Raw genomic sequence first — 14,891 nt, 5'->3', positions numbered from 1 at the left:
TTAGGTCCCATCCAGGAAAGTGCCACAAGGGCTGCGAGTGTTGTAGGAAGTCAAAATGTTACAGGCAAGGACAGCGCGAGCTGCGATGGACAATCCAGTAGTTACTGCTGCCACCTGTTGAGGGACAAGTTCAAGTTCAGAGGATCCAAAAAAAAAGGATGGATATCAGTACAGGGAGGGGCAGTGCTGACCATAGCAAGGAGAGACAGAAGCACTAGTGGAGTCAGTAGGTAAACCAACTAGATCGGCACGTTGCTGGGTCAAGTCGAGTCGGTTGAAGAAGGCGGGAACAGGCGAGCATGCCAAGGGCCGTATTAAATGATAGTGAACGCAAAGATCACGGTAGCAAGTGGCTGCCTCAGCTCCTCATGGGATGGTGAGGAGGTCAGGAGGGGAAACAGCAGGCTGACCCATGGGCACTGAGGTGCTCAAATCCGAGGGGTGTAATAGTGAAAAGCAGCACAGGTGAGGAGCTGTTAGGGGCACAGGCGAGAGAGAAGGAGGTGGGAAGGAAAGGGAGAATCGATACGGTAAGTGCAGGCACGGGAAATGGAAGGGGTAGTCCTCCTTGACTTGCGTTACATTAAGAATAACTAGCGCAGCAACATAGACGGAGTGGGGATCTCATGAAGAAAGATGGTGTTACAAGTCGATACGTCACAGGATAGAACGTAGAGTAAGTTGGCTGTGTGCTGCCATCTGCACCCGCACAGGCCCAGAGAAGGTACGTCGATACCCTTATAGGTGGTTCTTGGAGGAGGACGACTTTGCCAGCCGGCTCCTGTGCCTCAGGAGGAAATGCAAAACCCTAGCCAATCGGCAATCTGCAGGGCGGGCTCATGGTGCAGACAGGGCACTGTGGTCTTCTGGTCACAGCAGCAGCAGGCATCTTACAGAGCGCACGCCTTTCTTTAAAATAATGAGCCCAGCATGGGCCCATCTGTTGCAGCAGAGTTGTTTCTTCAATGGCACCAGTTGTTCAGAGGGCCCAGACAGTGTACGTCAATACCCTTATAGGTGGCCCATGGAGCCAGCAGGTGAAGCCGGCCCCCTCATGGGCCTCAGGAGGAAATGCAAAGCCCTAGCCAATCGGCAATCTGCTTAGGCAGGCTCATGGTGCAGACAAGGCACTGTGGTCTTCTGGTCGCAGCGACAACGGCCATTTTACAGAGCGCACACCACTCTTTAAAATAATAAGGAGCCCAGCATGGGCCCATCTGTGGCAGCAGAGTTGTTTCTTCAATGGCACCAGTTGCTAAGAAGGCCCAGACAGGGTACATCAATAGCCTTATAGATGGCCCTGGGAGTGAACCGGCTTCTCCTGCCGGAACCCGGGCCTCAGGAGGACTAATGGCATATATTTTCATCCGTGAGAGCAGGGATTGTTTAATTTTGCACAATTGTTACAGGCAACAGCAACTGACTTACACCGGCATAGGATAGAAGCCTGCCTTGCCCATATCAATACAGCCCCCATGATGAAGCCAAAGACTTAATAGTTATGCTCACCTTTTAAATGACTCACACCAGAGGGTTGTTACAACCTAGTGTCCGGGAATCCAATACTCAGGTGGACAGGGAAAGGACACCGCTTTTGGATCCCGATCCTGGGGGTAGACAAGTGAGGAAGAATCACCTGGGTATAGGGTTCTCAGAGAATGCGGGAGAAGCACCCAATGGTGAGACATGGTATCCCCCTTTTTCCACAACTCATCTAACCTCTATCTCTGCTCTGCTTATTTTATGGGAAACTACAGCTCCCATAATTTCTCCCCACTTTACATTGACAACACTACTGAGCCGAGGAAGATGAGGAATTAGGCCAGAAAGATGACCTCACTGACTTGCAATGGCTCTGTCCCTGTAATGTGGTCAGGCTGAGCCAGGCATGTCATCCTAACTATGCTCACCTGCCACTTTTTAAAACTCCCGGTAAGGATAAAAGGTGGCGTGAACAGGCACACTCTGAATGAGGCTGGGTACGAGAAGGAACAGCTCTTTTGGGGCTGATGCGAACCAGGCTATGGAAGTTGGAAGGCCAAGGGGCTGATCGACAGTTGGAAAGATTGAGGGAGAGGCAGGTGAGAATTCCACTCTGTCGGGAAGCCGTAAGTGTAACAAGACTGAAACCGAGTAAGCGGAAGAAAGAAACCTTCAAGTTGCTTGAAATCGGCCCGTGACCCTCCTGGGTGGACGGCAGAGTTGGCGAGGAGCAGAGGAGGGGTTGGTAACGGCCTTGACTGCTGTATATAGAGCATTGATGAAAGAAGACCAATTAACATGACCAGTGAGTTATTGCGAGCAACAAAAGCCTGGTTTGTGTTAAAAGCAAAAGTAACTGTAACCCAAATGTTGAAGGTTGCACGTGTGCCGATATAAAAGAGGACGAGATATCCACCGACGGGACCATAGGTCAGTGCTCACCCTCTAGTACTTGTAAGACAAGATAGCTGCACCATGTGAGGGATGGGGGTTCATGATTCACTTACTCGAACACGACTCAATAACGAGGACTCAGTAATTTGGCAAAGGGAAGTCCGTTTAATGACAAGTACATCAAACAGGGAAGCAGTTGGGAATCAGCATCGTTGTGATCACCTGTCTCGCTCCGACTTCTTCGAACTTCAGTTGAACAACTATTTTTATGCACAAAACTCGTCATCATTGACGTCTAATTCTAATAAAACTTGTCATGCAATATAATTGGTTAGGAAAGGTAACTTAAATATAGGTGTTATATCTGTATGTGATAATGGAGCATGCAGATTGGATAACTCTAATCGGGTGGGCGTCTGCACCCCTCTCTCTACATCACACGTGATAGACGTCACTAAAAGTACGATGTCTCATTGGTTCTACGATATATATGACCCTAGATAACTTGGTCCATTGTGATTGGGTAGGTTACACCCCTAGACATAAATTTCCACTTTTAATTAGCAGCATGCAGAATGGACACCCAGGTGCCTGGTGTCCCAAGTTTCACCCTGCCTCCCTTCCATCAATCAGTATCTTGGGGCTATGTGTCAATTAGTTGGCTGGACATGGCCTCGAAACTGTAGCCTCTTATCTGGAGAGGTTATGGCACCCTTGGATCTGGGTGAAATCAGACATTGGTAATTCTTTACGCCTGTCTAGGTCACATGTCTGTTCACCGTGAATCTGCTTCAGTTTCCAGCTTTTAGTGTATTTAATTCTGTTTTCGGCCTCGCCACCTGCATGGGCCTCCCTTATCTTGACCTTCACGGGGCAGGCTGGTATGCTCTGAAGTTTCAATTCCTGTTAGGTGACGCTCTCCTCCCCATCTCTGGTTGACCTCGATTTCCCAGGCATGAGCAGCTCTTTGTTGAGTTTCGATTCCGCTCCTTCTCCTGGCTTTTGGCTGGGATATGAACCCAGGCCTTTTAAGCATCTGGCCATCTGGGCATACTTCTGCTTTTACAAAATGGAGTCGCACTTGTATAGCGTGCCTTATTGAGGTAGATATAGTTGGCGCTTGCCGCTCTATTTTTAACTAAGCATTGCAAACAGTATCGTTTTCTTAGCTTCTTGCATTCCAAGCCTATTTACACGCGTTTAACTGGTTGGTTACTTCCATCTTGTCTCATAGCAACATTTCCTCACGTTTTAACATCGTCTCTTTCCTGTGTCCATTCCATCTATTTTCATAGCTACTCGCACTGGCATGCTATCTTCGATAGCTGCTTTCGTTCATTCGTGAGTCTGTCCAGTCCCTTGTGTCATTTCCACTGGCCTTCCATTACAGCTCTTTGGGTCTCTTCATGGACCGTCTGTAGGTACTCTTCATTTTGTCTCAGCGGCTGGTACGGCTGTCCGATAGGGTACCGTGCTGCCCAGGGCTGTCTGGTTATGGGCGCTTCTATCATTATGGATCTTCTGATGTACACTGGGCAGAGTCCCAGTGCAGTTCTTTGTTGGTTCATCTGCTCCTCATACGTCACATACCTTGGCGAGTCCGTTCCTGGTACCTCGAAATGAGGGGCAGGGGTGCAGGCCATGTCTGGGACCTCCTCTACACTCTTCTGGTTGGTTCCTCGACCCCTCCTGCGATCTCTTTTGCATTTATTTCCTTTGATTCTTCGGTGTCATGTTCATCATCTTCAGGGTTTGTACATGATGGTGTGAATGTGTGAGTCTTTGGAGTCCATATTTTTATCACCCCTTTCAAACTCCCTGCTATTTCACGTGTTCGTCTTTGTTCCATGTCATTAGCTGACATTGTCCATTTGGACTGCAGTAGATCCATTTTCCTTCATACCTTCGTCGTTTCTTAGGATATGTGAATCTTGTTCCTTCTGGCGCAAATTTGCTGGCCTTCACAGAGTCTCTTATTTCTTCATCAGTCAGGTCCCTGGGTTTCCATCCTGGTTCGACATCAACCATTATTTTCATCCCTATGGCTTTCTTCGCAGTTTTCTGGCACTGTGTAATGATTATCTTGATAACAGAGCAACCTAGCAGTACAATTGCTAGTAAAGCTCCCAGAAACTTGAATATATCTGCCATCCATTGTGGGACCCATGAGAACAGGGATCCAAACCAGCTGTCATTGTCCACTTCAGCACTTTCATCGATCATCTGGTTTTTCAAGTTTGTCAACATACTTATGGCATCTGTTAGGGTTCCATTTTCTTCATCGTGCGATGGTACAAATGTGCAACATGATTCTCCGATTTTCTGGAGGGTCATCAGTCTGATTGCTCTCAGTTCTTCCTTGATCGCGTTAAATCCTTTTATAGTGGTATTGATGGTCTGCAATAACTCCCATCTGGTTATCTGCAACCATTTAGCATTCACTCCAATTTGAACGTGGGGCAGGAGTAGTGTTGTGAATACTGTTGAGGTGAGGCTAAACAGTCTGTGCTCGTATGGGATTGCATGGAATGCATCTTCTGATTTGGTAGAAAAGTAATTTTCTCTCTTCATTCTGGATACCAGTTCCACAGATCTCCTTCTTCTTAGATGAGCATCTGCTTTCGGGAAACTGTCCAACTTCAGGTCATTCTTAGGGATTACTAGCGCGGGAACGTGGACGTTCACCAGTGTGCATATGCCTCCCCAATTTTTCGGCAACCTTATGTAAGCTTTGGATCCACACGCCCAGTAATGGTCCATAATTACTGCGGTTCCTTGTGTCATTCCTGGAGCTTCAAAGATTCGTCCGCAGTTTAGATTCTCTCCCATATTCCTTGTGCCATTGTTTCTGAAGCATAGTTTCAGGCTCTAAGTGGCACTATCTGCAGGGGTCCCCCTCTATCTTTGACCCATGTTAGTAACTTTACTAGCTTTGGCCATAGGGGTTTGCACAGTTTTTGAGAGTTTTCTATTGCTTCCTTGCAGGCTCCAAGGACCATCCAAGCTCGGCAGATCACTATTCCTTCTTCCCATCCATATGGGGAAACCACTGTTCCTCAGAACTGCATTTGGCCTCTGTTCTTCCAGATTCTGCAGTTTTTCCTTGAATGTTCAGTCTCGGGTTTGTTACCCATCGTGTTCCTGATCCTTTGACGTCAGGATTCTCGTATCTGATCACGTGATTCCTGGTGTGCGCCCTGTTTCTTGTTTTAATGTCTTGGACATAGCCAAGGGTAGTCTTTTTCGGTGGCCCATATCAGTGAAGCGTCTCTTCCCATTGTTGTCTTCATGTGAGTTTCTCTTGATCCTCAATGTCCTTTTTTAGTTAGCTATAACCACGTCTCTAAATGCGTCTATATGACTCTTTCTTGCTGGAGGATTCTTGGGCATGCTTGTTAGAGGAGCGGGTTTCATTACCTGTATCACTGTGGTAGAAGGTTTTGTGTTTCTTTTCCCTTCCTTTTGTAATCTTTCGTAGATGTTCTCTAACCACTGTTGGCTCACCAACTCCCCAATGCGTGGCTGTGTCTTAAGTCTGGTGCTTGTTCCTTGCGTCTGAGATGGCGTGCTTACTGTTATAGTCTCTGTAGTTCTAGTTTCAGTTCCTCGTGTAGTTTCTTAGCTCTGACTATGAACGGGAACAGAGGGTCCATTAGCATTTGTGTTTTCTCTGTGAGTTCCTTTGTGGCTACTTCTGTTCTTTTGAGGGATTTTGCTATGCCCTCTCCCTTTGGTTTCTCACTTGGCTCCTCTTGGTTATTTCCACTATTTTCTGGAGCTGTTTGTTCTGTAGGCAGTTTCCCTTTCTCTGTTGCCCTTGTTTGAGGCCCTGTTGCCATTGACACTTGCCCTTGTTTGTGTGTGTTCAGTGTGCGTGTGTGTGCAGTGGTCAGTGCTACATTTTCATTCACTCCGTGCTGACCCTGTCTCCAGCCTTTTTCTTCATTCATTACCTCAAGTGTGTATGAATCACAGCTAATTACATTTAGTTTTATCTCGTTTGTTTTACCATCAGCTTTTCTGGGGACTGGGATCACTATATAGGGTCTGGGTGCTTTCGTAGACCCCAGACATTCATTATCTGGTGGATGCACTAAAACTGGGATGCTTCGTGCACCAATAAAGAAAGCAGTTCTGATAGTCAACGATAGAAAGACAATGATTATTGCTAGGCATATACACATAATAGACTTGTAGGACATCTGGCAGCATTTCCTTCCATGGAAGCGAGGGCGCCCCTCTGCTGGTGGTAAAACTAAGTTACTGTTCTGGGCCCCCATTTCGAACAAGTCCATAGTCAGTTATTTATTCCTTCTCTTGCTCTGATCTCGTAGCTCAAGAGTTCATTACTTGCGGGTGATGTCAGTAATCTCTGAGTGTGCAGTACAGTTCCTTTTGCTAGTCTATGGAAGAAAGGGTTAGGCTAGTGTTGACGAGGAGAGATAATTACTGACAGGCCCATTGGTCAGCACTCACCCTCGAAAATTTGTAATACAAGATAGATGCACCATGCAAGGACAGAGTGCAGGATTCACACACTCCGGCAAGAATCATTAATCAGGACTCAGTAAATTGGCAAAGGGAAGTCCGTTTAATGATACATACATCAGTTTATGGAAATCAGCAGCATCGCGAACACCTGTCTCGCCCCGACTTCCCCAAACTTCAGGCAAACAGCCTCTTTTATTGGCAAATTCCGTCATCATTGACGTACACTTCTATAAAAAATCATCATGCAATATAATTGCGTGGGAAAGGTAACTTAAGTATAGGGGTTATATCTGTATATGGAAATAAAGCATACGGATTGGATAACTCTTATCGGGTGGGCATCTACGCCCATCCCTCTACAACACACGTGATTGATGTCACTGAAAGTACGACGTCCAATTGGTTACAGTTTCTATAGGACCCTAGATTACATGGTCCATTGTGATTGGGCATGTTACACCCCTAAACATAAATCTCCACTTTAATTAGCAGCATGCAGAATAGACACCCAGGTGCCTAGTGTCCCAAGATTCACCCTTCCTCCCTTCCATCAACCAATGTTTTAGGGCTATGTGTCAATTAGTTGTCTGGGTATAGCCTCGGATCTGTAGTCTCTTATCAGGAAAAGTTATGGCATCCTCGGGTTCTGGATGACATCAGGCGGTGGTACATCTTCGCGCCTGTCTGGTCACGTGTTTGTTCACCGTGAATCTGCTTCAGTTCTCAGTCTTTTCGTGCATTTGATTCTGTGTTCGCTTGGCCACCTGCATGGGCCTCTCTTATCTTGACCTTCACAGGGCAGGCTGGTATGCTCTGAAGTTTTGACTCTCTTTTGTTGAGCTTGCCTTCCCCTCGCGGGTTGACCTCGATTCCCCAGGCTTAAGCCATCCTTTGTTAGGTTTCGATTCCGCTCCTTCCCTCGGCTTGGGCCTGGATATGAAACCTGGCCAGTCAGGCCTTGGCCGCCTGGGAGTACTTCTGCTCATACAAAATGGAATCGCACGTGTACATTGTGCTGCATTGGGGTAGACATATATAGTTGGCGCATGCCGCTCTATTCTTCTACTTAAGCATTGCAGGCGGTATCTATTACTTAGCTTCTTGCGTTTCAAGCTTATTTACACACGTTCAATAAGACGGTTGCTTCCATCTTGTCTCATGGCACCATTCTCATACGTTTTTCACAGTGTCTCTCCCCTTCGTCCATTACAATTATCCTCGCAGTTGTCGGTACTGGCATGCATAGCTTTCAGTAGCCACTTCTGGTTGTTCTCGGGGCTGCCTAGGCCCTTAGTCTATTTCCATTGGCCTTCCATTAAGGCCTTTCGGGTTTCCTCTTGGACAGTCTTTAAATACTCGTCGTTTCATACCAATGGCAGGTACGGTTGTCTGATTGGGTACCATGCTGCCCAGAGTTGCCTGGTTATGGGCATTTCAACAGGTATTGATCTTCTTATGTACCCAGGGCAGCGGCCCATTGCAGCCCTTTGTTGGTCCAGCTGCTCCTCGTACATCACATACCACGGCGAGTACCTTACTGGCAACTCGCAATGAGGGGCAGGGGTGCGGGTCATATCTGGGGCCTCTTCTACACTCCCCCCTCTGGTCGGTTCATCGACAACTCCTACTTCCTCCTTTATATTCAGTTTCTTTGATTCCTCAGCTTCTTGCTCATCGTCTCCTGGGTTTACACAAGAAGGCGTGAAAGTATGCAATTTTGGTGTTCATAACTTTATCACCCCTTTCAAGCATCCTGCTGTTTTCACATGCTCATCCTTGTTCCAGGTCATCAACTGGCATTGTCCATTTGGACTGCAGTAAATCCATTTGCCTTCATACCTTCTTCGTTTCTTGGGATAAGTCAATTTTGTTCCCTCTGGTGCAAATTCACTGGTCTTCACGAAGTCCTTTATCTCCTCATCTTTCAGGTCTCTGGGCTTCCAGCCTGGTTCGACATTGACCATAATTTTCATCCCAATGGCCTTCTTTGCAGTTTTCTGGCATTGTGTGATAATTATCTTGATAACACAGACTCCTAGCAGCACCATTGCTAGAAAAGCTCCCAGAAACTTGAATATATCGCCCATCCATTGCGGGACCCATGAGAATAGGTTCCCAAACCAGCTGTCATCATCTACTTCATCTGTTTCCTCAGTCATCTGGTTTTTCAGTGTCATTAACATGCTTATGGCCTCTGTGAGGGTTCCATTTTCTTCGTTGTGTGATGGTATAAAAGTGCAGCATGATTCTCCAATTCTTTCGCAAACACCTCCATCCATTGCGGTGATCATGTCAAGCACATATCTGTTCTGGAGGGTCATCAGTCTGACTGCTCTCAGTTCTTCCTTGATTGCGTTGAACCCTTTTATGGTGGTATTGTGGTCTGCAGTAACTCCCATCTGGTTATCTGCAACCATTTAGCATTCACTCCAATTTGGATGTGTGGCAGGAGCATTGTGGTGAATACTGTTGAAGTGAGGCTGAACAGCCTGTGTTCATATGGAATCGCATAGAATGCTTCTTCTGATTTGGCAGAAAAGTAGTTTTCTCTCTTCATTCTGGATATCAGCTCTGCGGATCTCCTCCTTCTCAGATGAGCATCTGCTTTCGGGAAGCTGTCCAGATTCAGATCGTTTTTTGGAATCATCAGTGCGGGAACATGGACAGTGACCAATGTACATATGCCCCCCCAATTTTTTGGCAGTCTTATGTATGCTTTGGATCCAGATGCCCAATAGCGGTCCATCAGGACTGCGGTTCCTTGTGCCATTCCTGGTGCCTCATATATTCGTCCATAGTTTTGATTTTCCTCCATTTTCCTTGTGCCATTACTTCTGAAGCACAGTTTCGGGTTCTCCAACGGTACTATTTGCAGGGGCCCTCCTCTGTCTTCGACCCATGTTAACAGCTTCACCAACTTCGGCCATAGAGGTTTACATAACCTCTGTGAGTTTTCTACTGCTTTCTTGCAGGCTCCAAGGACCATCCAAATTCAGCAGATTACGACTCCTTCCTCCCATCAGTTAGGGGAAACTACTGATCCCCAGATCTGCATTTGTCCCTGGTTCCTCCATATTTGAGCTTCTTCTGCCGTTTTTCCTTGGACGTTCAGTCTTGAGTTAATTTCCCACCTTATTCCTGATCCTTTGACGTCGGGGTTTTCATATCTAATAACGTGATTCTTGGTGTGCGCCCTGTTTCTTGTTTTGATGTCCTGGACAAACCCGTCTTCATCAGGGTAGTCCTTTTCATTGGCCCATATCAATGAGGCATCTCTTCCCATGAATTGTCCTCTGATGTTGCATATAGCTACGTGTGACATACAGTGTGTTGTGGGGACATCTTCTTCTACAGCCACGAAGATCTTGGACTTTCCCATGCTGTATGGCAGGAGTGCACAGACGAAACATTCTCCTTCTGATTTCTTCGTCCAACTTCCTTCATATGCTGGTACCATATGTTGTTTCCAAGATGGGCTGTGCTGTCCAAGTAGTCGTTTAGTTCATTGTCCGTTTCATATGGGCTTCTCTTGATTCTTAACGTTTTTCTGTAGTTGGCCAACACTATGTCTCTGAATGCGTCTGTACTGCTCTTTCGTTCAGGTAGTTTCTCGGGTATTATCCTTGGAGGGGCAGGTTTCATTTCCTGCCCTGCAGTTCTATGGGGAGGTCTTGTGTTTCTTCTTCTTCCCTCGTCCATTCTCTCGTAGACCTCCTTCCACATGTGGCTCATCATCCTTCCAACATGTGGCGGTGTCGCAGGCTCCATAGTTACTTCTGGCGTTGGAGCTGGCGTACTTGTTATCACAGTTGTGGTGGTTGTCTTGCTCAGCTCTTCGTGTAGCTTCTTTGCTCTAAGTATGAGCTGACACAGATACTTGACTTCCGCATGTGTCTTCCCCATGAGTTCTTTTGTGGCTTCCTCTGTTCTCTTGAGGGATTTTGTCATGCCATCTCTGTCTTGTTGCTCGCTTGGTTCTCTGTTCTCTGGAGCTGTTCGTTTCACATGTATCTTTTTGTTTTCTGTCAGTTCGGCCTGGGGTCTCACAGCCATTGACACTTGCCCTTGCTCATGTGCACTCAGTGTGTGGGCGCGATTTGTGGATAGTGCTATGTTATCATTCATTCCGTGCTGACCCTGTCTCCAGCTTTTCTCGTCATTCATAATTTCAGGTGCATCCATATCACTCCTAATTAAATTCAACTGTAAATCATTTGCTTTATCATACATTTTTCTTGGAACAGGGATGACAATATAAGGTCTGGGTGCCTTTGTGGGGCTCAGACGCTCATTACCTGGTGGATGCATGGACATTGGGATGCTTCGTGCACCAATAAAAAATGCAGTTCTGATCGTTAACAACAAAAATACTACAATAATCACTATACATATACATATGATTGCCTTGAAGGACAGTTTGCAGCACTTCCTTCCAGGAAAGCGGGGGCACCCATCCACTGGTGGCACAACTAAATTACTGTTTTGGGCCCCCATCTCGAACAAGTTCATAGTGAATAGTTTATTTCTTTTCTTATCTTGATTTTGTTACTTAAAAAGTTCAGCAAACACTAAAGTGGCGGGTGCAGTTTAATGTCCCCCCTCTTGCGAGTGATGACGGAAGTCTCTAGTTATGGAGTACAGATCCTTTGCTAGACTATGGAAAAAGGTTAGACTATCGTTTTTAGCACATCACATTCTTCCTGCATTTGTGTATACAGCGCATTCCCAGGTCACCTTCCCAATTCGTCTTGGCCCTGAGGACATGCAGGAATTTGTTCGCAGTGACACCATAAAAGTGGATTTGTTACACATCATGCATAGAGAAACCATTGAAAAAATAAAAATAAAAGTGAACATATGAGGAGGTAGGAAAAAATGATAAAAAGGTTGAAAACGGTAAACACGGCAGTGAAGTTCATGTCGCTGTTCCTTTCACTTGGTCGTTCGAGGTCGAGTTGAGGAACAGTCTCTCTCTCTTCCCCATTTACTCCACTGCAGAATGATAATGCACAAAATAGGGAAAAATAAGAAAAATAGAAAAAGAAGTTCAAGATGTAGTTATCCCCTTTCGATTCGTTCTACGTTGGAAGCATGAAGAACTGTGTCTTTGTTTCCTTGCTCTGCCCACGGCTGGGGCTTCTAAAGGGTTTTATCTTGGATCTCTCCTTTCTAAGGCTCGCCTCAGCAGCGGATGTCCATAATTGCTTCTTAATTGTGATGCAATAGCTCTAAGGAGCCTGTTTAGTTGGGCATTCTTTGCTGGATTATTAAGAAAAGTGGCCACATCGACAGTGATGGGTCTACCCACTAGTTCTGGAAAGTTCTCGATGAGGTGAAAGAAGACTGTGAAGGCAATTCTGCTGTCTTCAAATGACATTTGCTCGGATTCTCTGTTTCTTAGATCATCGGTCCTTTTTTTTTTTCTTCTTTTTTTTTCAGTGTGATCAGTCCTTGCCTTCTCGAGCTGTCCCTCGTTGAATAATTTCACTGGAATTCTCTCAGAAACTCCCTCTGAAACCTGGACAGTTCCACGTGTAACTGTATGCTATAGAAGAGTGTTCCTATCTTTCTCACCTCGGCAGGTCTCCCTACCATTACCGGAAAGTCATTTACTAAGCCGAAGAGGACATTGTGGGCTAGTAGGCTGTCCTCAGGGGACAGGGACATTTATTCGTTTTGCAGAGTCTCAATCACACACCTTGCTTTTGCTTTGAGCAGTCTTTGCACTTGCCTGCTGCGTGGATAGCTACCACATGGTTTATTTTATTCCATATTTGGGTCAGGAACTGATTATTGCGGGGATTTCGTATAAACGGCTGTGTGTCGGTGGTCCTCCCGACAAGTTCTGGACACTCCTCTATGATCCGAAAGAACAATGCGTAAGTAATCTCATCAATGACTGCTTGTGGTGGTAGCATCAGTCTTTTGCTCCTCGTGCTCGGGCAATTCAGCAAGGACCTCTGTGATGAATATGAAGTATATCCCACTTAAGGCTTCTGCTGGGGTGTACCATAAGTTCGTGAACAAAGTCTAGATACTGGATGTTTTCATGATAACAGTTTCAGCTTATAAGAGTGTCCTTCCTTTACTGCTTATCAGGGTCTTAGAGTTCTTTGTTCACTACTCTGTGGCTCTACGTGTTTTCGTTACCAGTGTCACTGCAGGTTCAAAGTATGCGACCTTTTCCTTTGCTCTGCGAGTTCAGCTGCACATTGCGTTTGTTTGAAAAGTCTTGCATCTCATTCAGTGCTTAGAGAAAAAGTTCAATGTATAGCCACAATTTTCACAGCGAGTTCTTCAGTCTGTCTTTTCTGCTTGTGCATCCTTCTTCCTCACCATAGACCTTGTCTGCACGTGCTGTGGTCCTTCCCCGTTGTCTGTAGATTCCACGGTGAATGCAGCAGGAGCACCTTCTCCTATAAAGGGCTTGAGGTCATTCAGGAAGATCCAGGCTCTTCTTCCTTGGAGCTTGACAGCGGACGGGGTGCAGTCCCCTACGATGAAGGGGCCGTTAAACCTAGGTTCGTCCCATTTCTTTCTCGTAAAGTTCCTCACCAAAACGCTGTCACCAGGGAAGATGAGTGGTGCACAAAAGCTGTGTGCTGCGCCTGTCTCAGCACCGTCTGTTGCAGTTTGTGATTTGCTGTTCCCTTTACGCCGTTGCTGCAGCTGGCCTGAAATGACAGATGTACTAGAGGTAAGACAATGTAATTCTTCATTTCTGCTCCCAGAACCTCCCTAGCAGGCTGGGCATCACATCTAGCTCTATCTCGGGGGGTAAGAGGGGTTCTCATCCTTCTACCAGTGATAATTTCGTGCGGCGTGAGGTGATGGTCGGAGCCTGGCTGGTTCCAAAGCGCATACAATGCCAATGGCAGGCAGTGCAGCCATCCCTTCTTTAATGTGAACTTCAACTTAGCTATCCTTTCTTTCAACAGGCCGTTGAGCCGTTCACATATGCCATTTCCTTCTGGGTGATACGCCGACGAGAACTTGTGCTTTATACCAAGCAACAAGCTAATCTGCTCAAACACTGAGTTTACAAAATGGGGCCCGTTATCTGACCTCATAACCTCACACACACCCCCCCACCTAGGGAAAACCTCCCTCACCAGGAATTTAGCAGCACATCTAGAGAATGGACACACCACGACAATTAAATACCTGTACCCATTACAAACCTGAATCATATTCACATAGTCGATATGCAGGTGCTGGAAAGGCCCTTCAGGTCTGGGAATGATCCCTCTCATCACTTTCAATGTGTGCCCAGAGGTGAATTGCTGGCAATATGCAATTGACCATAAAGAATGCAACAGGCTCCGCTAAATTTGGCGTTAACTAGTCTTCTGAGAGCGTTGCAGCAAGATTTTCTTTTGACATATGGAAAGGGTAGTGGAGCTGTTCTAACGCTACCTTTAGAAGGGTGACAGGCATTACTGATTTACCAGTGCTGCCCTTCCTCCATAACCCATCAGAGGGGTTTAAAGAACACCCTCGATGCTTCCATAAATTCTTCTCATTCTGAGGTGCCTCCCCCTGGAGTTCCATTAACTGTGTCTGCCCCATATTGCTATAGGCTTCTGGAGGGGCTCGGGCTATCATCATTCGTTCATGGGTACGTGCCACCTCCACGTCCATGATTGTCTCACCCTTGGATGCCATGCGCTTGGCTTCGGTGTCCGCTTCATGGTTTCCACGTGACACGAAATCTGTTCCCTTGGTGTGAGCGGCACACTTGACGACCGCTATGCACACTGGGAGCTGTAGTGCTTTTATCAGCCTGTCGAACAAGGCTGCATGTTGCACGGGCGTGCCGTCCGCTCGGAGGTAGCCCCTCCTTTTCCATCGTGCCAGGCCTGCGTGCACGGTGGATGTCACATAGGCGGAGTCACTGTACACTGTTACTTCCTGGTCTGCGTGATTCTCAATGGTGAGTATCAATGTCACTAGTTCTGCAGCCTGTGCCGAATAGTGGGATGGTATTCGTGCACTGACAAGTACTTGGAACTCTCCATTTGCCA

This window comes from Ambystoma mexicanum, chromosome 2q (assembly GCF_040938575.1).
Source record: "Ambystoma mexicanum isolate Mex_15411 chromosome 2q, UKY_AmexF1_1, whole genome shotgun sequence".
NCBI classification, from domain to species: Eukaryota; Metazoa; Chordata; class Amphibia; order Caudata; family Ambystomatidae; genus Ambystoma; species Ambystoma mexicanum.
The sequence above is the reverse complement of the archived record's forward strand: the minus strand, read 5'-3'. Positions refer to the sequence as shown.